Genomic DNA, 15,653 nt, shown 5'->3' with positions numbered 1-15,653 from the left:
TCGCGTACGTCTCTGGTCATTGCTGATGAAGTGTAGCCGCTTGTTTTCCTTTTTATAACACCGTTAAGCTACAGACGAGCGCAGCCGTTTAAGCCGTTCACTCATCGGGTGTCAAGTTCTCGTTCAATGTGGTCTCTGAATTCGTGATCCGACCAAAATAGATCGGACGACCGTCCGCTGATCAGCTACGTTGGCGTCGCGGAGCCGAAACCCCCCACACTACGGTGATGGGCGACCGTTGGTCGTGCTGGCGTCGTTTCCGGTGTAATGCGACAGATCCGAGCGTCAGCTAAGGAACCTAACCGTGCAGGACACTGGCTATGACCGTGCCTTATGCTGAAAAAAAAAAAAGAATTCTTGCTCTATATCGCTTTCGTGCGGTAACATCTTCATCAAACACTTCTGCATGAGGGACGACCACTGTTTCAACCGCGAAAAAGAAAGAAAAAAGAAAGAGCTGTGTGTTTTGGTTTGCAGCCTGCCTTGCAGACGACGCTCCACCGCGTATCCTCTGTGACGTCACACGAGCATCTCAAAATGGCGGTCGCTCTCGGTGGGAGGAGCTTCTCGATTTCATTTCTATCGCGTTTTTTTTTTTTTTTTTTTACATATGCGCCCCGCTTACTAGGCACTAAAACTTTGCGTGTAGAATCATAGACCTGTATATTATTCACAGAACTAAGAAACGGACCTCGTCATCGGCCCTTTAAGAGTTTACGGAGGCGCAGCTAGCTTACACGCGAACGGAAACGGGCAAGTTAAAAGGCGGCAGAGGTGTATGGCAAAGAAAAAACAAAACATTTGGGCGTTATTAAAGGCCCACTGTCCACCCTCCGGTCGAAAATATTTTCTTCCCCGGTGACTGTGAGAATTCGCCCCCAGAACGAAAGGCCGCAAAATGTTTTTGAAAAGAGTAACTAATACCGCAGTTACAGCCACTGCAATCACCCGATTCTGTAGTGTTTCTCTCCTCCCGTTCCCTAGCAAAGGTTTTTCACTCTCCTGCCCGAGGTCGTCTAGCCTCCGTAAGACAAATTTCCCTTCCTCCTCCGCGTTTGGCGGGAGGTGGGGCGTTGCACTCCGCTTGCGCGAAAAAAAGAAAGAAAGAAAAAAAAAACGGGCGAGGGAGCGCGCAGCGAGCGGTAGCACCCATCCTTCACCCTCAGACAGCGAGACGGGCCAGCGCAGGAAACGGGGAAGCTGGCTTCCCGAAGGAGAGCATGAGAGAGCTTTGATTTGTATTTCCGTTGCTTTGCGGCGCGCGTGTCACTGTAGCATTTTGCACAGTGTGGGCATTACAGAAGGGAGTGGAATGTATGAGAAAAACATATATGACACGATAAGTTCTGCAATAAAAAAGATACCAAGTTGATGAAATCATTATAATATTTGAAAAAGAAACTCAAAAATATAAAGAATGGGGTTCAAATGTGTCAAAATGCTCGGCATAAAAAGCCAGTTCTCGATTACGCTAATTACAAAAATTCGGTATGTAATTTAGCAATTAATAATTTCAAATAATAGAAAAATCAAAATTTGGAAACAGGGGGTTGAAAGGTGTCAAGTTGCTTGCAATGAAAAGCCAATGCTTCATCATGCTCATTAAATAACTTGAAGTTTGTAATTAATCAATTAATTCGGATAGTTGAAATAACGTGAAAAATATGCCTTCAGAGGTGTCAAAATAGTCCGAATAGAAAGGCAATATTTGCCGGTGCTAGGTAGCGGTCTATAAAAATTAAAACGATTTAAAATAATGAACTGCGAATAAACCGCCCTTACGTGTGAAACGCTGTCCCGTCTTGACTTAACGGCGGAGCTTATGTGTCTCCCTATATTTTCTCTTGCGGTTAGAGAGGGCCACCTTCTTGAATTCTCATACTTGATCTCGGGATTTTCAGGAAAGCTGATGGCTCTCCTTTGTTGTAGCTGTTGGCTGATAGAAAACGTCGTTAAACGTTGGGTCCCTCCAATCTAAAGATTCAATGGAAAAGTTTTCAGTGATTCGTTCTAAGAGATTCTTTTATCATATGAGTGTGTTCAGATAAGAACAATAAGAGGTCGAATGACCTTTTTCTGTTGGAAATTTTTATTTTTGATGGGCAAATGTCTCGACACAAAGGAACGAACCTTAGTTTTGCAACATACGGCGTAGGTATCTCGAAAAAAAAAAAATCGTATACCATTAAAGGTGGAAAACGCCGTTTTCCTTTTTCAAAAAGTTGCAAGTTTGGAGACTTGCTGCTTCCTACCACTTTTTACTCACTAAATCTATGCAACCCTTTGCTTTTAGAAAAATTATTAGAAACTTTTGTTGTTGCAGTAGATTCAGTAAAAAGAATTCTTAACTTTGCTTCAGGAGCGACCCGTTGCAAAAAAGTTTATTTTAAACCTTACATACTTGCATGATATGACTTCAGTTGTTGGCACCAAAACTTTTTCTATTTATTATGCGTTTTACATTCTTAATTTCAGACAAAAGTTAGAGCTCTAGATTGCTGGGTGTATTCCCCACAAGGCATCAAAATCGCCCGAAATTTGGAAAACAGCAAAAAAAGGAGCAACTTTGCTTCCACTTAAAAACAAAAAAAAAAAAAAGACTGATTTTTATTAAAAATCCTCTCAACAATCCTCAGAACCTCAGAAGTGTCGGATTATATTGTTTAATGTTATAAAAATACATATGATACCTAGCGCCTGTCATATTGTCAATATTAAGCCCTGGTCCAAATCAATAAAGTGTTGAAAGTGAAACTTTTTGTATATATTGCTACATTAGGCGGTGCATGCACTGATATCTGCATAAGGACGGAAGAAGAAGAATCTCGTGAGTTTTGGTACAGACGACGTTCGAGTAGTGTCGGTTGGTGCCCGGTTGACGCTGATCGTGTTTCTGTGTGCTGTGTGCGGTGTCATCTTGGACTGATCTCTTGGCCTTACCTTGTCACGTATCCATATTATCCAAGAATTGTTATTTATTTCTGAAAAAAAAAAATTAAGTTCTAGAGTTGTCCGTTTGTTCTCCACGTTATTTTTAAATCGGCCGAAATTCAAGAATATAAAGAATGGGCAACTGATTGGAATTTAAAAATCTACCCCGACTTCGATATTTATCGAAATCAACTTAACACAATCCTAAGTACTTTACAAACATCCGGAACAAAAAGTATTGCATTATGTAAAATGAAATATAAAAATAAATATAGTTCTGAACGCAATTTTCGTTCTATATGGAGGTGATTAGGGCTTCCCCTTAAGGAGTAGGTGTCAAACTTTAGACTTAGTATTTGCTATATTTAGATACATTTTATCTTATGCACTATCCAAAGCCATCTCAATGCTTATAAAGCAGTTTTCTGCTTGTTGATGATAGCTTAAAATGCAACAAATGCGGTATTTCTGGCGATTTCATGGAAGAACGCAAGAGACAGTTGAACCTTAAAATGCAACAAATGCGGTATTTCTGGCGATTTCATGGAAGAACGCAAGAGACAGTTGAACTTTTCCTATATCCTGTATATATTTCTTATTGAGAGATGCAATGGCATTTAATCTAGTTCTATTTCATTCCTGTGCTATGGAAAAAATTAACAATACTACATTTTAAGGCGATTTCTGTAATATGCACATAAGTATACAATCAAACAAAAAGCTTGGCAGCATGACAGTTTTACTAGAATTACATATGGATTCATGGAAGCAGCACGAATGAGTCTATACGATGAGTATTCTTGTCGACAGAGCTATCTATACCGGAAAAAAAAAAAAAAAAAAAAGGCGAGCCATCATGAAGCGAACCCATCGTCCACCTAACGTGCAAAGCGTAACCTGCAGTTTAGGTGGAGGGCGTGTTGGCTCGCGTTTTCTATTGGCTAGATATCTCTATCGACAAGAATACTCATCATATCAGCTCATTTATGCTGCTCCTATAAAGCAATATAAATTCCACCAAAAATATTGTTACGTGGTGGCGACACAACAGAAACAGAACGACGTGATGACATGACGATGAAATATGCTTTTAATGGCCAGCGGGCCTGGCGCGAGCGCTTCGCTCCGCGCCACTGCCCGCTTCGTCATCTTCGTAGCAATATGATGCTGTGAAGCGCTTTTCTTATGATTGTACTTTTGTGCATATTCGAAAAATGGTCTTCGAAATTATGACATTCTTAATTATTTCATGCCCAGAAATGAAATAATACATTTAACAACTAGACTGAATACCATTACACATCTCAACAAGGAAAATATACACGGTATAAAAAAGTTCAATTGTCCCTGCGTTCTTCCATGAAATTGCCAGAAATAGGGAATTGATTCCATTTTAAGCTATCATCAACCCTACAAGCAGAAAACGGCTTTATAAGCATTGAGATGGCTTTGGATACTAAATTCAGCAAATACTAAGCCCAAAGTTTGACGCCTACTCCTTAAGGGGAAGCCCTAGCTAATCACTTCCATAGAACAAAAATTGCGTTCAGATCTATATTTATTTTTATATTTTATTTTACATAATGTAATACTTTTTGTTCAGGATTGTGTTCAGTTGATTTCGATAAATATCGAAGTCAGGGTAGATTTTTAAATTCCAATCAGTTGCCCATTTTTTATATTCTTGAATTTTGGCCGAATTCAATATAATATGGAGAACGAACGGGTAATTCTACAGCTTAATTTTTTTTCTAGAAATAAATAACAATTCCTGGATAATTTCATGCCCAAAAAGTTTCAGTTTCAACACTTTATTGATTCGGACCAAGGCTTAATATTGACAATTTTCAGGACAGGCACTAGGTATTATATGTATTTTTATAACATTAAACAATATAATCGAACACTTTTACTCCGTAATATTTCTGCGGTACTGAGGATCCTTGAGAAAGTTTTAATAAAAATCAAAGTTTTTTTTTAACTGGAAAGCAAAGTTGCCTCTTTATTGCTGTTTTCAAATTTCAGGCGATTTCGATGCCGTTAGGAGAACGCACCCAGCAATCTAGAGGTCTAACTTTTGTTTGAGGCAACATCCGCACCATATAAAGTTCAAAAACACACACGCCATCCGCACCGATAACACGCAAAAAAAAAAAAAAAAAGAAAAGAAACGCAGATTGCGTCATGCTCTACCAGCGTTTTTGAACTTTATATGGTGCGGATGTTGCCTTTCGATCGGCGCGCTAGTATATATACACACGAGGGGGTACCCAAAAGAAACCGAACTAATTTTTTGGTGGGCAGCGCTTTTGCAGTACCGTGTTTTGCTGCTAGTAGCGTATAAAGTGAACACTCCAGAGTCAGTCAGCCGAGTGGCGTTACTGAAGGTCGGAGATACTAGCTTCGGCAGAGTTTAGAGTGACAACTGCTTTCTATAAGTGCCGTTTTTGCAATGGCTGATTTCCGTGAACAGCGTGCGGTGGTGAAATTCTGCTTTCTGATCGAAAAATATATGGAACAGAAACTATTTAAATGGTAAAAATGGCGTACAAAGATACGCAAGTGTTTCAGCGGCTTTCTCGTTTAAAAATTGCTGAAATGTCAACTGATGACGTCGTCCTTCCCGAACAGATGAAAACGCAATCATCAACGACGACGGACGAGTAAAGAGTTGAGTGCAGCGATCTGGGAATGAAAAGGGTGGCTACCACGACTGCTGAACAAAAACAAGGTGTGCTTTGTAAGAAGAGTCCCGAAATGATCCAAATTTTTTCAAAAATCATCGCAGGTGACGAAACTTGGTGCTAAGCTTACGATCCTGAGTAGCCAGTGGAAGACTTCGCCCCAAGAAAGCTCGTCAGGTGAAATCAAAACAATGCTGATTTGTTTTTCGACGTGAAAGGCGTCGTCCATTCAGAGTTTGTTCCGCAGAGTCAGACAGTTAACCACGCGTTCTACTTGGAAGTTTTGAACAGATTGCGCAAAAGTGCGCGGCGGAAGCGGCCTGATTTGTGGTAGTCGGGTGACTGGCTTCTGCAACATGAAAATGCCCCTGTTCACAGTCTTGTCTGTGCGACAATATTTGACCAGAAATGGTATGGCTGCTGTTCCTTACCGCCCATGCTCACCGGCCCTTGTCCCGTGTGACTTTTTTTGTTTCCCAGAATGAAAAAAAAAAAAAAAACACATGAAAGGAAAGCGTTTTGCTGATGTTGCGCAGGCAAAGAAAAAAACGACGGAGGCGCTGTCAAGCATCACAAAAGATGAATTTAAACAATGTTTTTAAGTGGAATGAAACATTATACAAGCGTATTAGTGCAAGAGGAGAGTACTTTGAAGAAGAGTGAAGTGTTGTGTCCGAGCTAATTTATTGCTCAGAAGGCGTCGGTGTATCTGCGTTCGCTCCACGGGCATCTCAGCGAGCTTCGTCTGCAGATGTCCACCCGGTCTGCACGCACGCCTCAACAGCCGCTGTCCTCACCCATGGCCATTTCGAAGCACCGATTTGGTCGCTTTGTGAAGAAACGGCCTGACTTCTCAAGAAGAGCCTGGCCTGTTAATGACCTACAGAGGGGCGGCGGCGGAGCACGGTGCGGCGGAGCAAGCGACCGTCGTCGGAGCCGCGCGGTGTCGGGTTACGGTACTCGACGTCGGACAAAAGCGGAGGGAGAAGCCATCGTCAGCTTCGCGCGAGGTCTGGCCTGCTGGCTGAGGTGTTTGCTGCTGAGGGGGAGACCCACAGGGCGCCGGACCGGACGGACAAAAACAGAGCCAAGCCGTGAGAATATAACGATGGGGGGTCGCTTGTGAACTGGCGACGTGTTTGTTAAAGTGTAGTGGCACACGTGCAAGAATGTGCGGGGCGGGGCCCAGTGATGCAGTGGGCAGACTGTCACCTCACGCTTTGTGATTGGCCCGTGCCGAAGATGAACTAATTCCTTGCTTAGGGATCTAGGGAGACCCTGCTTGCACGAAACATTTAAGTCTAGTCTTATTCTGATCTTCAGGCTTAATCAAATCTTATTGGAGTCTAACGTTCCCTAGCCGATAAGACGCTTGCACGAAACAAACTAGACTGGAATAAGACTGGAACCTAGGCTGCCTCGAGCAGTCTTATCCCAGTGTTATAGTCAGTCCAACATGGCTGCCCTGCGCTTGGTCTGCCTCGAGATGCTCCGATGCTCGCCGAACACTTGTTGCGCCGCGAACGTGTGTGCTCCGTGACAGCACGAATCTTCTCGATGCGTTCAGCGAGGAGCAGCTAGGAGCAGCTGCAGTGGCGTCTACGCTTCGGGCGGGGCGGCTCATTGCCGACATGCTTCGCCCTGAAATCGAGCGCCCGACGCGCCGGAGCGGTGCTTTGAGCGCCGAGCTGCAGGTGATGCTGGCGCTCAAAGTTTTTGCCTACGGTGTATTACTGCCGGATATATGATCGGGGCCCACGAATCGACAGCAAGCCGCATAGTATGTCGAGTTGCTCTCGTCCTCGTCCACCGCAGCAAAGACTGGATCAGGTAAGCCTCTTTATTTGCTTCCCTCGCTTGTTTCATTGCCGCTTGCTTATCTTGAGTCGGCGCGTTAGCTTACGGTCGGAGCAGCTGAGCAAGCATGCTGTACGTAGGATCTCTCAAGTGTGTATATATGTAGTACCTGCTTTTTGAACCTACATACTGGACGCGTAGAGTAACGCGAAGGTATCACTCACCGTGCGCATTTCGCGGCTTAGTTCGGCCGACGTGGTTTTCATCATATGTGCGCGCGCGACGGTGTGCAAGCTTGCGCATGACATAGCCGGTGAACTAAACATCACTACGCCCTTTTTTTTTTTTTTTCCAGTTGGCCGTCGCAGAACGAGCAGCGAGATGTATACAAGGAGATTTCTACGCGGTCGCCAGTTTTTCGCGCGTTGTGGGTGCGATCGACGGCACTCATGTGCGGATTTTGACGTTGGACCGGGCCTGTGTACGTGCGTATACCCTGGACACACACAACCCGATACCCATCCCAAACGCCTGCGCGGGAGCGTGTCAGACGACACCCGTCAGCGGCCACGCCGCCGCATCGCCTCTGTGTATATGCAGTTCACTCTCCTTTCCCAAGCGAGGACCCTCCGGCAGTCTTTTGTCTTTTTCATATATCTCCTGTGCCTCTCTCGATCCTCGGCGCAGTCACGCATGCCTCGCACTTTCAAAACGCCGAAACGCACGGTGGTGGTGGTGGAAAAGTTTATTGGTGGAAGCCTGTTGCTCAATGGAATGGCAATTGGTCTGAACACGCACTCGCCGACTAGAAATAAAATATATATTAATAATTAGACGGACGCCTTTAGCAATACAAGGCGCTTTAAAAGAGGAATTGAGAGCAAATGTAACCAAGGGTGCTCACGCGGTTACCTTTTTTTCTTTTTTTCTCGGAAAAGGCAAAGTCATTGTTAAAATTAGAAAGGGTTAAAAATATGAGCCTGGAGACGCCCACCGCATTTTTGGAAATATGTGCTTTTGATATGATGTTTTGCTACCAGTCGTTGGGCGCGATTGCTACGTCATAGTATTAAAAAGAAAAAAAAAATGCTACTTCATTCTCACTGCGTGGTTGAGTGCAGAGCGAATTTGACTTCAAAGCAAACCTTCAGGACATAGCAGGTAGAAAGGAAGTTACGATGCTTAAAATGCGGGAACGGGAGGGGGGGGAGGGGGAGGGGGGGGGGGGGGGGGGGGCTTGCTTTGATGAATTTCCACGACCTACAGAGGGAAGTGCCTGAGAATAAACGAGGGGAGCTCACCGAACTCAAGAGGTCGGTGAGCGCTGGAGACATCTATTCACTCTTCTTCGCGCTTCGGCTCTGCATTTCAGCTGGGATTAAATACAATATCCTCGTGTTGAAATCGGTCAGGGAATTGTAGAACGCAACTGAGCGAAACCTCATAGCCAGCGTCTCGCACTGTTATATAAATTTTATACACGATCAGACAGGCAGCGCTGTCAAAATGGTCCGTTTTCAATTTTCGAAAAGCGCGAGCAAGAAAAGCAGCCGGATGTTTACATGGAACTGTGGTCAGCTAATGGTCGGCGCGAACGCCGGCCGCGTTCGCGGCCGACTTCCGTCAGCTCCCCGTCCCATTCCCTGCCGGTGGCTAAAATACTCGCCTAGGGACCAAAAGAACCTACAGTCTTCAATAAGTCTGGACTGTAGTTCAGTCTTATCGGTTCGTGAAAGCGCCCGGCGGCCGCCGGGAAGCCCAGTCTTATTTTAGATTCGGATAAGATTAGACTCGGTCTTAAGGCTGGACTTATACTCTCACATTCGTGCAAGCGGGGCCTGGTGTCCGACATCTGGAGAGGGCTTCCTTCTGAAATCTCCAAAGTGTACACATGTAAATAAACTACTTGTACTCAGCTCTAATGAAAGCTCCACGTCTCCGTGGTTCCTCGACGCCTCGCCGCTCAATGCTGCCCTCGGCTCCGGTCCTCTGCGTCCGGCGTCGCGACAGAAGGTTGGGGTTAAAATGTGAATAAAAAGGTTCAAGAGAAAATAAGTTCGCTTTCTTTTGGGTACCCCATATATATATATATATATATATATATATATATATATATTGCCACGTGCCTAGCGCCGCGCGACAGCCGTGTTTGGGGCCGACGACAACGAAGCGGTGGTTGGCACGAGCGGCGCGCTGGTGCTGGACGCTGTGACTCTGTGTTCGAAACGACAAGCCGACCTCATTCTCGGGTCCTTGGCTACGTGGTACTTTCACGGCTCCCTCGGACTTCAGTCGTGACACTGGTGGAGGTGCTGGGTGGTGGTGGTGGAACGACTGTACTTGTTGGTGGCGTGAGTGCATTCTGGACCTCTTCACGGATGATGCTGGCCAGGGAAGCTGCGCCAGGAGCTCCATGAACTTTCTGGAGCTCTCGCGAACCACGGTGCGAATGAGGTCGCGAAGGGAGCTCATATCTGCCCCGGGATTGTAGTCGGTTCGGTCAGACGGCGGTAGTGTGGATATGGAATTCAGCGGCCGACCGTACTGGCTGCATCGCTGCTGTAACAGTTTCTCCATGGTCACAGCTTCAGCCAGAAACGCCGCGACGGTGGTGGGCGGGTTCCGCACGAGGCCGGAAAAAAGCTGTTCTTGACGCCGTGCATCAGGTGCCGAACCTTCTTCTCCTCACTCATGGACGGGTCGGCGCGATGGCAAAGGCGCATGACGTCTTCAACGTACATTGCGACCCCCTCGTTCTGACGCTGAACTCGAGAGGTCAGGGCACGCTCGGCATTCTCTCGGCGGTCACTGTTGGCGTACGTACCGAGGAGCTGACTTCGGAAGGCGGCCACGTAGAGAATGTGGCCTCGCGGTTCTCGAACCATGTCCGAGCAGCGTCTTCAAGGCTGAAGTAGACGTTCCGCATTTTCGCAGCGTCGTCCCAGCCGTTAAACGTCGCGACCCTTTCATAGTGAGCTAGCCAGTCCTCGGCGTCTTCAAACTGCTCACCGTGAAATGGTTTAGGGGTACGTGGGGTCTGAAGGATGAGACAGGACGAAGGGGTGGAAGGGACAGTCATGGTACGGGCGGGCGGTGTCGTTGCCACAGCCAGAGTCTCTTCGTCAAGAGGGAAGGCCTCGGGGGACAAGCCTCGGAGCCGTCGGCTGGTACGATGAACCGGAGTGGTCACGAGAGGCGGCCGCGTAGGGTCGTCCGCAGGAGAAGGGATCATCGATCGCACCTCCACCAGTGTCACGACTGAAGTCCGAGGGAGCCGTGAAAGTACCACGTAGCAAGGACCCGAGAATGAGGTCGGCTTGTCGTTTCGAACACAGAGTCACAGCGTCAGCACCAGCGCGCCGCTCGTGCCAACCACCGCTTCGTTGTCGTCGGCCCCAAACACGGCTGTCGCGCGGCGCTAGGCACGTGGCAATATATATATATATATGTTTTGAGGCGGGCGGGCAGCAGCTGTCAGCGCACTTGTCTCTCACATGGACTGGGGGCTCCCTGGGCTCCTCGTGAGATGTTATACCTTCGTGTGAACTTTTTTGCGGCGCTCGCAGGTGCTCTGGGCCTTTTGACTGCGCTAAGCAACGTGCCTTATATGCGCCGCGCGATATTTTATGCATCTGGAAATGCAGGTTATTCTCGTTTCCTTATAGCATGTACTTGTTAACCTGCGCGCTTTTTTACTGGAAGCAAGGATTCGTTTTTCATCGTTTTAGACAATAACTATACGGCTTAGACTTGACATGGGCAGTGTGTAATTAAGGCTCTTGATTGGGCTATTTGCTTACTATTTTCTGGCGCTAACTAGCACGAACAGAAAGGACAAGAGAATAAAAAGGGGGCACTGGCGCGAGCCACTCACATGGAGCGAACTTTCTCTGCGAACTTGATGCGGAAAAATGCAACGCCGTGCTGTACAACATGCAGTGAAAAACGGGCGACTGATCGTCAGCGCTTAGGCGTAAGAGTGAGAAAACCTCACGGGCTGGCTCACTTCAGCAACGTCCCCGTTCACACTTAATCACGTTCCAAGAGCAACACATAAAATAGGCAGTGTCTATAGAATACCTTCCAAAATAACGTAAAACAGGCCCGCCTAGTCTTTGCAGCATGGCTTGCGCTATAGTACTGTTGAGCGGAATGTCGGTCAACATCATCATCATCAGCCTGATTATACCCACTGCAGGGCGAAGGCCTCTCCCATATTTCTCCACTTAACCCAGTTCTGTGCTAGCTGCATCCACTTGACCCCTGCGAACTTCTTAATCTCATCCGCCCACCTAACTTTCTGCCGCCCCCTCTGCTACGCTTCCTTCCCTTGGAATCCAGTTTGTTACCCTCAGCGACCATCGGTTATCCTCTCTTCGCACTACATGTCCTGCCCATGCCTATTTCTTCTTAATTTCCACTAGAATGTCGGTAACTTGAGTTATTTCTCTGACCCACTCTGCACGCTTTCTATCTCTTAATGGTACCCCTACCATTTTTCGTTCCATAGCCCTCTGGGTTGTCCTCAACTTAAGTAGAACTCTCTTGGTTAGCCTCCACGTTTCAGCCCCATAGGTGAGTACAGGCAAGATGCAACTGTTGTATACTTTCCTCTTGAGCGATACCGGTAAGCTGCTAGTCATAATCTGTGAGTGCTTGCCAAATGCGCTCCATCCCAATCTTATTCTTCTTGTTATTTCCTTTTCATGGTCCGGATCTGCGGTTACTACCTGTCCTAAGTAGACATATTCGCCTACTACTTCCAGTATTTCGCTACCTAATGTAAACTGGTGTTCCTTCCCGAGGCTGTTGAACATCACCTTAGTCTTCTGCATATTGATTTTCAAGCCTACCTTTCTACTTTTTCTGTCTAGGTCATCAGCCTTAATTAAACCTTCCAAGGAAATGGAACCCGGACATTGCTGTTGTATTCCGAAGCGAAAAAAACAAAAAGATTTAAACGGTCCCAGACTTCATGCTCTCTCGGCAAATAAAACAGAAGTAAAATGCAAAGCTTCAATGCAATGCTGACTGTAGGCAACAGCCAATAAGGAGACGTTGAGTGCTTAATTATATTGCAGAACGCGCTTACGTGGTATAGGCTGGCAGCTATGCGCAAATGTAAGAACCTTTTGGAAGGATATATATATTTTTTTTTTATTCAGCAACCAGGATTGCGCTATTCGTTTCTGGGGATGAAGCTAAAGTCAAAGCAGAAAGCTGGGCTAGTTGGTGTGTCATCATAAATAAAAAGACTAGCGCAAATAACATGGACATAGGAGACGACAGGACGAGCGCTCGTCCTGTCTTCTCCTATGTCTGTGTTATTTGCGCTAGTCATTTTATTTGCGATGAAGATAAAAATAATGTGCAGAAGACCTTCTCCACCGAACCACGGTGGTATCACCACCCCACTCTTTATTGCTTCACTAACGACGACATGTGAAAATTATCGTCTTCGTTCCGTTATTATGAGTTCTTAGCACTCAAAGTGACGCCGCTTTGATGGACACTTATAGGCGATTTGATATGTTGTTGACCTGAACACAATATCCCCTTGAGACGCTTCGTATGATCTGCCGTATACAAAAAAGAAAAGTGCGCAAATTCGTGACTGTGTACTTGAAATCTCTATTTCACAAAAAGAAGCATATGAATGGTTACGCATATTTAAGAATTCCTGCATGCCGCACAATTGCACCACACAGAGAGAAACATTTATGCCCTTGTAATAATTTTCTGTATCATCCGAAGCTGTTTCCGTGAAAAAGTCAGCTGCACTGCCATTTGGTAAAACCGCGTGACATTAGGCATTCGAAGCGGTCAGCTAGGGAACTCGACAACTGATCTCGAAGACATGTGAATGAACTCTGCCAGCTGATCGGGAGCGACTTTACGTCCGGAAGGAAGCAATTGTTGTGGCCTAGAAAACGTTGTGAAGCAATCGCCTCCACTGCCAATTTAACATTGATCCATTGACATCCCGGCATTTACTTTGCAATGTCGTAAAATGAAACGTCAGCTGCATCAAAACAAGCAACCGTTTTCTAATAGCAGTGCTTGCGGCGTAAAACGATCTACGGAAGAAAGGCTGGCGACTGCCAGCCGGGTACGGTACTGCCATCACCATCCCGTGAAATGAAGGCGTTTCCAACCGTAGGCCAATTTTCGGTCCTGCCTTCCATTTAATATAACGAACCATCTATGTAGGCGTGTACTCACCTGTCTATTATTTTTAATTTCAACACACTCGCTTCATCTACAGGATGAGAACAATTGCTGAAAAACGCGCACGCAATAATAATAATAAAAAAAAGGCATCATAGGCAATACGATGCAAAGGATGAGCGAAACGTTTGCGACACAACATTCCTACTGCCTGGCAACACCAAACGCGCCAGCCTGACTGCGTCACTCAGCATTTGAGTGATCGGCCCCAGCGCGTAGAGACAACTAGGACGGCGCCATTGAAAAGCATGCCGACGTTTCACAATGGATCTCTCCTGATGGCAACTAATTGATCGCTACCTCATACCGGAACGCAGTAGCATCGATCGCCTTTCGCAGCCTTAGCCTTCGAGGTATCATCCCAAGTAACTTTTGTTGCATTGTCAGTTGTTGTAACCAAACATGGTGACCCTCTGGCGGCAGTTGGACGCAAATACGTTAGCACCACTCTCATCCCTATAGTATTGGCCAAGCGAGAGTTTTGAATGCGTTGGGAACAATTCTAAACGAAATATTAATGGCCAGACTTCGGTGAAAAAAATTGCAGGGCGGAACATGGTCGCGATAACAACAGCGTTTATAGGGACGTGCAACAAAGCAGGTTTGGATTGAGGCTTACACATTGCCTGAAAGCTTTTTGCATCCGTCAATTGGTACGGGGCAAAAAGGGAAGAAACCAACAACCTCGCACGAAGTTACTACGCGATCGAAACAGTCAAGCACAGAATCGTTGCTATAAACAAGGTAGTTTTTTTTTTATTTACTTTTTAATCTGGTACCCTTGCGTAATTTTATCATAACAAGCTAGAGAAATGACATCCATTCAAAACTATCCTGCAGTGCGGGCTACACAAATGAATTGAGCAATACGACTCCTACTAATCCCTACAAGGTATGAAACACTAATCACAATAAATAATAACATCAACAGCACTTGGTGCTTTCACAGCTGTACCCTAAGGCTAAAACACAATGAAATGCATCACACATTCGCCTCTCCCTGTCACATTCTTTTGAACTCCATAGAATTTCGCGCCGCAAACAACAATGTTTATAAATTATAATCCACATAAGTGCTGCCTTATCGACTATTAACGGAATGTCCACACATTAGTTTACAAATATGACATACAATACACAACGCAAGGTCACAGTCCATAGTTATACTCAGAACCGCAAGCCCAAATGTTTACTGCCGGAGGGGGTAAATAAAGGAAATAAATGAAGAGCCGCAAATTCTAGATGCAGGGGGAAATAAAAGGAAGGCTTTGTTTGCTCATCTGGCGAACCCTGAATGCAAAAAACGCCAGGGACGCGTGAGACACACAGGACAAAGCGCTTTCTCCTGTGTCTCTCTCACGTCCCTGTCTTTATTGCGTTTAGGGCTTCGGCAAAATGATAAAAAAAAGAAAGCCCGCGTTCGGAAACACGGGTCTGGAGCAGGCATCAAAGAGAAGTGGCCGCGGGCCAAGGAGAGAGGCGCACGTGACTTACCCCGCAGTGAAGGTGCACATTTTTCGGGGCTGCGATCCGGAGGAGCGGCAGCTGAGGAGCGTGATTTAGGTCTCGTGTTGCGCGCCTCGCATTGATCGCGCGCGCGCAAATGAGCCGCTCTCCTAATTGTATCTGGAAGAGTCCCCTCCTCCACCACCGCCGGGTGCTCGCCGCCGCGAGGCCCAGCGCGCCCGAGCGGCGCAGGAGCAGCCGCGTTGTCGGCGGCAGCAGAAGCAACAACGACGAAGAACCCGCTGGCGCGCACGGTGGCGGTGGAGGCGCGCATTCCGTCGCGAGGGGAGTACGCCGGCGGCAGCGGTGAGAACGGAGCGAGAGGCTGTCCGCGCACTATATTCCCGAGCTGGCTGGCGGAGGCACTTCCTCCTGATGGGAGCTGCGGTGCGCTGCGGCCTGTTCGAGCTCCGGCCATCTCCCTCCGCCATTTCAAGCGAACAATTGGGGTTTCGTGTCGAGTGCTCGGTCGGCGTTTACCGGTTCAAAAAGGAAAAGCGTCGATTC

The 15,653-nt window shown here is 46.5% G+C and overlaps 1 long non-coding RNA gene across 2 annotated transcripts in view; it reads right to left on the bottom strand.

Moving 5' to 3' along the window:
- Nucleotides 1-15,435, bottom strand: part of LOC146197751 (uncharacterized) — a 57,274-nt gene extending 41,839 nt beyond the window's left edge. For both annotated transcript variants that reach the window (XR_014705678.1, XR_014705677.1), the window contains exon 1: nt 15,135-15,435. This is a non-coding gene — a long non-coding RNA (uncharacterized LOC146197751). The remainder of the gene's footprint in view (nt 1-15,134) is intronic.
- Nucleotides 15,436-15,653: the final 218 nt, after the last annotated feature.

This window comes from Amblyomma maculatum, chromosome 3 (assembly GCF_055883805.1).
Source record: "Amblyomma maculatum isolate TAMU_Amacu chromosome 3, ASM5588380v1, whole genome shotgun sequence".
Lineage (NCBI taxonomy): Eukaryota > Metazoa > Arthropoda > Arachnida > Ixodida > Ixodidae > Amblyomma > Amblyomma maculatum.
Note: the sequence above shows the minus strand (reverse complement) of the source record. Positions and strands in the feature narration are given on the sequence as shown.